This window comes from Ochotona curzoniae, unplaced genomic scaffold (assembly GCF_017591425.1).
Source record: "Ochotona curzoniae isolate NIBS_2020 unplaced genomic scaffold, NIBS_Ocur_1.0 contig_4516, whole genome shotgun sequence".
NCBI classification, from domain to species: Eukaryota; Metazoa; Chordata; class Mammalia; order Lagomorpha; family Ochotonidae; genus Ochotona; species Ochotona curzoniae.
The window spans coordinates 1,315,218-1,323,540 of record NW_024466313.1 but is presented as its reverse complement, the minus strand read 5'-3'; the positions used below and the strand labels follow the sequence as shown (position 1 = coordinate 1,323,540).

General features: G+C 49.2%; 1 protein-coding gene across 1 annotated transcript in view; it reads right to left on the bottom strand.

Annotated features, from left to right (window-relative positions):
- Positions 1 to 1,870: 1,870 nt before the first annotated feature.
- Positions 1,871 to 8,323, bottom strand: part of PCP4 (Purkinje cell protein 4) — a 57,151-nt gene continuing 50,698 nt past the window's right edge. Inside the window, exon 4 of the mRNA XM_040986582.1 lies at positions 1,871 to 1,901. The gene's annotated coding sequence lies outside the window, so the exon portion shown is untranslated. The remainder of the gene's footprint in view (positions 1,902 to 8,323) is intronic.

Sequence of the window (8,323 nt, the reverse complement as noted above, 5' to 3'; positions counted from 1 at the left end):
TGCCCCATCATCCCCGTCTGTCAGCATCATCCAGGTTCTGAACTAGAAAGTGGAACTTTGGCTGTGATGCTCATCTTTGATGTGGCCTTGAATAAGTCCCCAGGAGAAGAGAGCAGAGAACTGTGCAGGGTGAGACAAGAATTGTAGAGGAGAGATGGATATAGCCCAGGGAGCTCCGGGCTGTGGCCAGCCCAGCTCTGCAGGGAGGAGTCCAGGAAGGTCTGAGGATGCCAAGAGAAGGTGACCACTGAGTCTCCCAGTGATATGGCAGTAGAAGCAGCGCCCCACGGGGACAAAAGGTGCAGGTTCTGAAAGCAATGGTGCCACCCTGTCTACACAAACCTGAAGATCTGTCGAAGCATTATGTCAAAGCATTCATCTTTATTCCAGGTTCTTGCCTCCACACAGGTAAGAATTCGAGGCAGAAAGCACCAACCCCGCACACAAAGGAAAGCAGGATGTATTTCCAGGAGAGACAGAGAGTAGAGTTTAACTTCCACAGTCATCATGGAGTCTCCTCCTTCCCAGTCTCCCACAGGACACAGTTGCATCGTGGGAAAGGAGAGGAGTTAGAATGTTATTTTTTTCCAGCTTCATTTCTTCCTATCTCAGTGTCCTGTCTAGTCCTCCCATACAAGACAAACTGTGTCTGCTTGTCTGAGAACAGGATCACTGCGAATGCCTAGCCTACTGCTCCTGAATAGACTAGAGCTCCTGCTCACAGCCTCAGGTACAGAGGACCCTTGAGCACCATTCTGTGTAGTGTCGGAGGCTGTTACACTTGGCTCCTCCATTTGCTCCTGTGGGCCAACAGCGAGGTGCCAACCCCGTCTGCTTCCCCATCAGGGCTAGACCGTGTGTCTTGATGTGGCCCACAATGCACACAGACACACAGAGCAGAAGGCCAGTGTGAAGCTGGAGAAAGATGGAGTTTTGGGTTCATATGCCTAGAAAACCAAGGAGTGCTGGCAATGAGCAGAAGCCAGGAGAGAGTCAAGGGACAGGGCCTCCATATCGTCTCCAGAAAAATCAACCCTGTAAAAACCTTCATTCCAGACTTTCTGGTCTCTAGGACTATGAAACATTCTGCTGTTGAAGCTGCCCAGTAAGTGGTGATGTGTTATCGCACCAATAGCAAATGATCCAGAAATGCAGAGTCCCCCAAGGCAAGCAGGCAGAATGCCCGAGTCACTCCTTGAGTGGAAAGCTGTCCATGATGCTCCCCAGATGTAAGAGCAGTGAGAAATGTGCATAAAGCCCTTGCACGGGGTTGGGAGGACAGGGGCTACAGCCACAAGCAGGATTTTCCTGGACCTCACAGCTGAAAAGGATGTGAATGAGGGAGATGAAGAAAGCAGCCACAGTGGAGAGAAGAGTGAGTAGGCAGTTTCAGCCCCTGCATTTCAGGAGATGTGCGATGGGGACAGAGGGACCCACACAGGCACTGAGAGTCCCACCTTGTCCCACCAGCCTGCCGAAGTCACTGCTGTCTCCAAGACAGACTTCCCACCACAGAGCAGAGTGGAAGAGTCCACAAATCCCAAAGAGAGATGCTGAGCTGCATTTCCTGGGGGATATAAGAACATATGTGTTTCTGGGCCCAAGGAACTAAAGGGACAGAGGCCAGGACTGGCTCAGCCAGGACCAGAGGATCCAGTGTAAAGCAAGATAAAGATGTTTCAGTAAGATAATGGCACCACAACGTGTTAGAATGTCCTTCAAGAGCCTTGAAAAGGCTCTGGTTGGGACTGGGGAGCCACTGGGCATCTGTGTCCGCAACAGGTGCACTGACTGGCAGTTGAGTAGGTTTTCAAAGAGCTGGACTGTGCATTAGGGTCCTGCTTCTCCCAGACAGGAGAGGGGTGTGTGTGTGTGTGTGTGTGTGTGTGTGTGTGTGTGTTCTAGAAAAACGTTAGCATCCTGACAGGCGATGATCCTGAGGACAGAGAGCTTGGAAAAGGTGAAGACTTAGGCAAGAAACTGACCTCAGAGCTAGGCGTGGGGGGTGAGGGTGTGAAGAGGTGTGGGGGGTGAGGGTGTGAAGAGGCCACATCTGCAATGAGCAGGTCAGAGAGCTTCTGAGCTGGGAGAGAGCCACATCCTGCCCAGGCCAGGCAGGACACAGATTTCTGCAGACACCAAGTAGTTACACACACACACCAATAAGTAAAGCCATGTCCCTGGAGTGATTGGACATCCATGCCCAGCGACCTGGCAAAGTGTGGACTACTCCACACAGCTCCCAAGAAGCGAGAAAAGGGCATTTTACCACTGACCATCCCATGACCAAGGAGGTGATTCAAGTTCAGTCAGAGGGGTCTTGTAGATGCTGAAGCTTTCACTCACTGCCTCTTCTCTGCCCTCCTCCTTAGTCATCTTCTAGAACCTTCCCGGAGAGGCCTCTCCATTTCCCAAGGACACATGCATCATTTTGTAAAGGAGAGTGCCACTGTGACTCCACACTTGGAATTCTCCCTCATGCCTTTGCTGGTGTTCCCATGCATTCACCTCTTAAATCTCACACTGCAGTGGGTCTCTCAGATTTCTCTCTGTTATGTCTCTGGGACGTCATTGCAGCCAAACCCAAAAGATTGAGCACAGCATCCCACATCGCTTTCTCCCACCACCTTCCCTCACCTCCTTCCTTCACATTCTTTGCAGGGAACCTATTCTTTTAAGGAAGGGAAACAATCCTTAATGCATCATATTTATTTAGATTTACTTATTCATCTGAAAGTCAGAGTTACAAGGAAAGAGAGATTGACCATATCCTGGTTCACTCTGTAGGTGTCCACAACAGCCAGAACTGGCCAGAAGTCAGGAGTTTCTGCCGGGTTTCTCATGTTGGTAGCAGAAGCCCAAACCCTCAGACCATCTTCTCCAGGCCAGTGGTAGCAGGAGCTGAACTGGAAGTGGAGAAGCTGGACACAAACTGGAACTCGAATGAGATGCCAGCATTGTAGGCGTTGGCTTTACTCACTATGTCACCATGCTGGCTCGATGGATAAAAATTAAGTCAGCTCTTGCCCATTTTTACCTTAAGAAACAGATTTCTTAATCAAAAGAGGTTGGGAAAAATAGGATATAAACAAAGCATGTGGCCCAGAATCTTGGAACCCAGAGCTCTGGCTAAAAATGTCCACATGTCTCTCACCATCTGCCTTAGTTGGTTCTCTCAGAAGTAAATTTGGAGAAAAGAATTGACATGCCAATGGCTTATTTGGGAGATTACCCAAGAGAGTAAGGCGGGGGAAGCATGAACCTCAGAGGGGGCGGGACAAAGTGGATGCAGTGTGCCATGTGACGTACCTGGGGCTCACCCCAACTTGTACGTACTGGGAGGCAGAATGGAGCACCCTTGGTGCATTCTAGGTAAGGAGCAAGGCAGCGAGGGTGTTTACCCTCCACATCCCATCTGGCGTCGGCTGAGAACAGTACCTGGCAGAATCACCCAGCTCCGCTGCACTCAGGCGTGAAAGCTGCCAGCACCAGCCAGAAGGACACCTGCCAGGGAGATGACAGTGCACGCAGCTGCCTTTTGTTGCCTTGCTCCTCACACATCCCCAGATCATGGCACACCAGTGAGAGCAGACTGGTGTTAACTGCCCAGACACTCATGCCCATTTGGTCACAAAAGATCCTCTATCCAGAACCTAAAGCTAATGCGAAAGTGAGGAACCCCAGGGCTAATTGAGCTGGGTGGACCAGCTGCTCCTGAGAAGCCATACTGGTGTGGCCCAGGACACCTCAACTGGAGAATCCACCCAGGGGAGAAGCCACTGCATTCAGGGAGTTGACGGGAGCTCAGAGCTTCACTTCTGATTGCCCCACCTGACCTCACCCCTCCGCACTTCCAGAATTTGGCCCAGAGCAGCAACGGAGTGGCCTACTCTATTTCTGGCTATTCCAACACTTTTATCCTTAAGGAAAGTAAGCCAAGTGTTAACTGAGGCCTTTAGGCTGGCTGAGAGTAAATTGAACAATGATGTCAGCCTTGTTGGTAGGCTGGGTGGCAAGGCAGGGTGGCCTCCTACTGCCTTGCATGCAGGCCCGGAGCAGCATTAGCACCAGTGGAAAGGATAACACCTCATTAGGAAATGCACTGACCCTGAAGGATGCTAGGCTTGTGCCTGGCTCTGTGGACATGGACAAGGAGCTCCATTGGCTCGATTTGATGATAAAATGCAGGAGTGGCTGGAATACCTAAGGTGACTTACAGTGCTAATGCACTTTGATTTATGAAGTTGAAGATACACAAGGGAACTGGTGGTTGGGAGCTGAAAGCAGCCTAAGGAGGCAGAGCTGAGTGGAAAGCTGAACCCACAGAGCTGCATTTGCCTGTGTCCATCGGAACCCCACAGTCACGAAGGCCAAGCTCAACAACCTCAAAGAGCAACGTGCACCTGTCTCCCCTCTAGGAGTTGATCAAAGTTGATGCAGCATCCCTCTTCATGCTCTCCCACCTTAGCATTCCATGGGCTGAGATGCCTGCCTGCTCTCCTTTGCTGGGAGTCTGGCTATCACAGAGGGAGACAGAGAGCATCGAAGGTGCTGAAGCACAAATGGTGCAGAGCTGTGTGCCAATCCCTGGGCACACAGCACTGCAGTGGTAACTACATTCTCCGGGCCACTATGCTTGTTGGCTTGGCTCAATACCCTAGCATTGCAGAAGCTGCTGACTTGGTTACAGATGAAGCGCATAAAAGTGGCAGAGCTACACCTAACCCTGAGAAAATCCATGGTGACAACCAATGCCTGCCACAACCCAGTCCCTCCATGCCCATTTGCCATTGTCTGGCAGTGGCAGGTGCAGAGCCTCTGTCTGCAGGCTGAACTCAGCTCTTGAGGGATCTGACTGCAGCTTCCATGCTGAGACAGGGCTGGCAACACAAAATTCTGCAGTCATCTTAACAACCTCACTCTGAACTATTTTGAAAATTAAAAGATACCTACTCATCCCTTCCCACATATTTGCACTATCTTTAGAGAAAGATGTACTGTGGTCTCTCCTCTCAAGATATTGTCCCGTAGCTAGGACCACAAGAACGAGCAGCTGCACAACAGATGTGCTCTGAATGTGCTCGGGCACAGGTGTTCTCTTAGGAATCTCCTGGTGCTGCTGTAACAAGTTCATTTAAATGCAATGGCTTCCATCAACACAAGCCACAGTGTTGTGGTTGTGAAAGTCAGTGCCCCTCGCCAGGTCAAGTCCCAGTGTCACCAGGGTCATGCTCCTGCTGGAAGCTGACTCCATGGTTCCTGACCTTTGCAGCTTCTGCAGCCACCTGTGTCTTTTGACTCACAGTCCCTTCCTCCACAGACAAAGCACAGTCCTTGATCCTACACTCCCCTCACTTAACACCAACCTTCCTACCTTTCTCATGTAAAGATCCTTGGGGTTTCCTTGAGCCCACTGACACAGTCCAGAACAATCTCCCTGTCTCAGAATCCTTCACTTGGTCATGTACACAGAGAGTGCAACATCTTCACACAGAATAAGGACATGCATGGTAGCTTTTCATCTGCCTAGAGCCACCACTATTGGAATTTGAAGGCAGGAGAATGCCCAAAGGGCTTGGGTCCTTGAAAGAGGGATGGAGGAGGCCACTGGACACTGTAGAACCCACTTTCATCAATGTAAACAGGAGACTGTGAGAGTTAGAAAACATACTGGTGTTGGTGCCTCGCTCTACGTCAGGCTCTTAAGTCAAACCTAGCCGAGGAATTCAAGTCTCTCCCTCACCAGCCACATGACCACATGACCTGAGTACGTTCCTCCTCTGAATGTTAGCTTCCTACTCTATGAAATAAAAATAAAACCCATGCTTTGTAAAGCTTCCAAGGTTAAACGAGACTTACAAGTGAAGTGTTTCGTAGCTTCTCACCACCTGCTACAGAAACGAAGAGCTATGAGTAGCCTTTCCAATCTCAGTTTCCCACCCCACGGGGATGCTTTCCATCTTATAAAGGAGGAATACTGAGGCCCTGGACACTGCTGTTCTTTCTCAGGACAACCGAAGTGTTGATAACCGAGCTCACCAGGTGACCACTGATTACAAACAGGTTGCTTCCCTAAGGGAAGGTTGGCTTATAGAATTGTCTCTGCTCTATACGGAACGAATGGTCATGAAACCACCTGTAATAAGCAGGATTATGGCTTTTCCATCTCATTTGTCAACCTTAAGACATCAAGACTTGAGGGTTCTGCCTTTTGGGATGTCAGAGGCATGCTCCCCATCATAGTGTCTGCATCCTGAAATCTGTTCTTTATCTCACCATTGACAAGTAGGATGACCAGAGAAGCCATGACATTCTTGGCTTTGTAAAACTCTCCTTCAAAAGACAAAGAACAGGAGGTCACAGGTTGTCTGTGAGCTCTGATCATATCAGGGTCCTCCTGGTTGCTTATTGAATGATACACAGTGTTTCTTGGCCCTAAAATACTTTAGAGAGGTGATTTTTACAGAACATATGGGCACAAACTCAAAATTAGATTTATTTTTTTCATTTTGCTCCAAACATTTACAAAGCAGCTCAACTGCAGTGTCATGGATGTCCCTAACACCCCAAGCAAGTGGAGCAAACAAACATGAATGGAAGGACCACATCAATAAGCATGACACTGTAGCTGCAGTAAGTGCCACCAAAAGCAGGGCCTGATCAGACGGTGCAGTGTAAGGGGGAAGGGCTGTGGCAGAAATGGCACGTGCAACCTGAAACCAGTTTCCTGCAAGTATACAGACAGACTGAGTTTACTGTCTGCCTTCCAAGCAGACACGTTCCACATGGCTTCGTTCCAACAGTGGGACTCACTCTGGGTTTGGTATCACAGAGCACTGATGACCACCTCATGTGCAGACATGACTTGGGGACATTAGCATGAGCTCTTGCTGTATTTGAGAAATGAACTGCCAAGCGCACTTGGGGTTTATATTTCAGAGCAGTTCATGGTACGTCAAGGATTCCAGAAAGTCACACGTCACTTTAGTACTAAAGGATGATAGAAATCAACTGAATGTAAAGGCGGAGGGGCCGAGCGAGATGCAGGAAGAGTGAACTCAAACATTTGATGGAGGAAGGAGACAGCACATTCAAAGACCCACAGAAACATCCAGAAAGTGAGAAGGGTGCATAGTGTCGGTTCTCGCAGCCAAGGGAAGGAAACAGGCTTTATTTCAACAGTCCAGTGAAGTCACTGAGGAACTTCATGTGTTTTAAGAATTATTTGTTTTAAAAGCAGAGTAAAAAAGAGAAAAGGAAAAACAAAGTGAAAGACACCTTCCATTGGCTACTTTATTCCCTCAAAAGCCTCAATGGACAGGGCTGGTCCAGGTCCAACACAGGAGCTTGGGACTCCATTCAGGGCCCCCAGATGGGTGGCAGTGGCCTGGGTGCTTAAGCCGTATTATGCCACTTTCTAGGTGATTATAAGGGAGCCAGACTGGAATCAGAGTAATCAGAACCAGGATCAGACCTCCGATGGGGAAGGTTGGCATTGAAGATTGTGGCTTGACTGACCACACCACGATGTTGGAACCCATTGAATAACTTTAAGTCTGGGTGCTGAAAGACACATAAACAGTGTTCTGAAAGAATCTGTGTTTTTACAAGACTGTCCTTGGATACCACAGGAGAAGGAGGAATATACTTGTAGTGAGCTGAGATTGGAAGGCGAGCCATCAAAACTCCTCAGATATGTGGCGATGTCTCGCTCCCATTGCTAGCTCTACGTGCATCTTTGGCCCTGTCAGTAATTGCAGAGTTCCCCACAATCATCCCTGCCACACCAGGCCTGCTCCATTGGTGGCCATGCTACATCAAGGGGAAATAAACCATCAGGGTTATCTTTTAGATGCTGGTGAAGTTATTTGAAAACACAGAAAACATCTGTCGAACTGAGCACTGTGAATCCACCAGTGCCTAGGTGTGTGACTTGAGCCCTGCATCTCGTCTCACAAGTGGTCTAGGAAATGATTCTTTGGCTGTGGGACTATAACGAGGCACCACATGCAAGACCGAGTGGCACTAACCAAGGGTCAGTTCTCTGCACTCTGTGGCTCTCGAGTTTGCAGCTCTCTAAACTTCCAGGAACAAGCAGAAACCTTGTGTCATGCACCCATGGAGAATGAGCTTTCTGAAGCTTCAAAAGTCTTCATATTTATTGACAGGCAACTGGCAAAGCAATTAAGATGCGACTTGGGGTACTGACATCCCGTTTCAGAGGACCTGGACTCAACATCGGGCTCTGCTTCAGAGTCAGTTTCCTGCTCATGTGCACCTTGGGAGAAGTGGTCATGATGGTGGCCCTGCCACCACGTGGGTA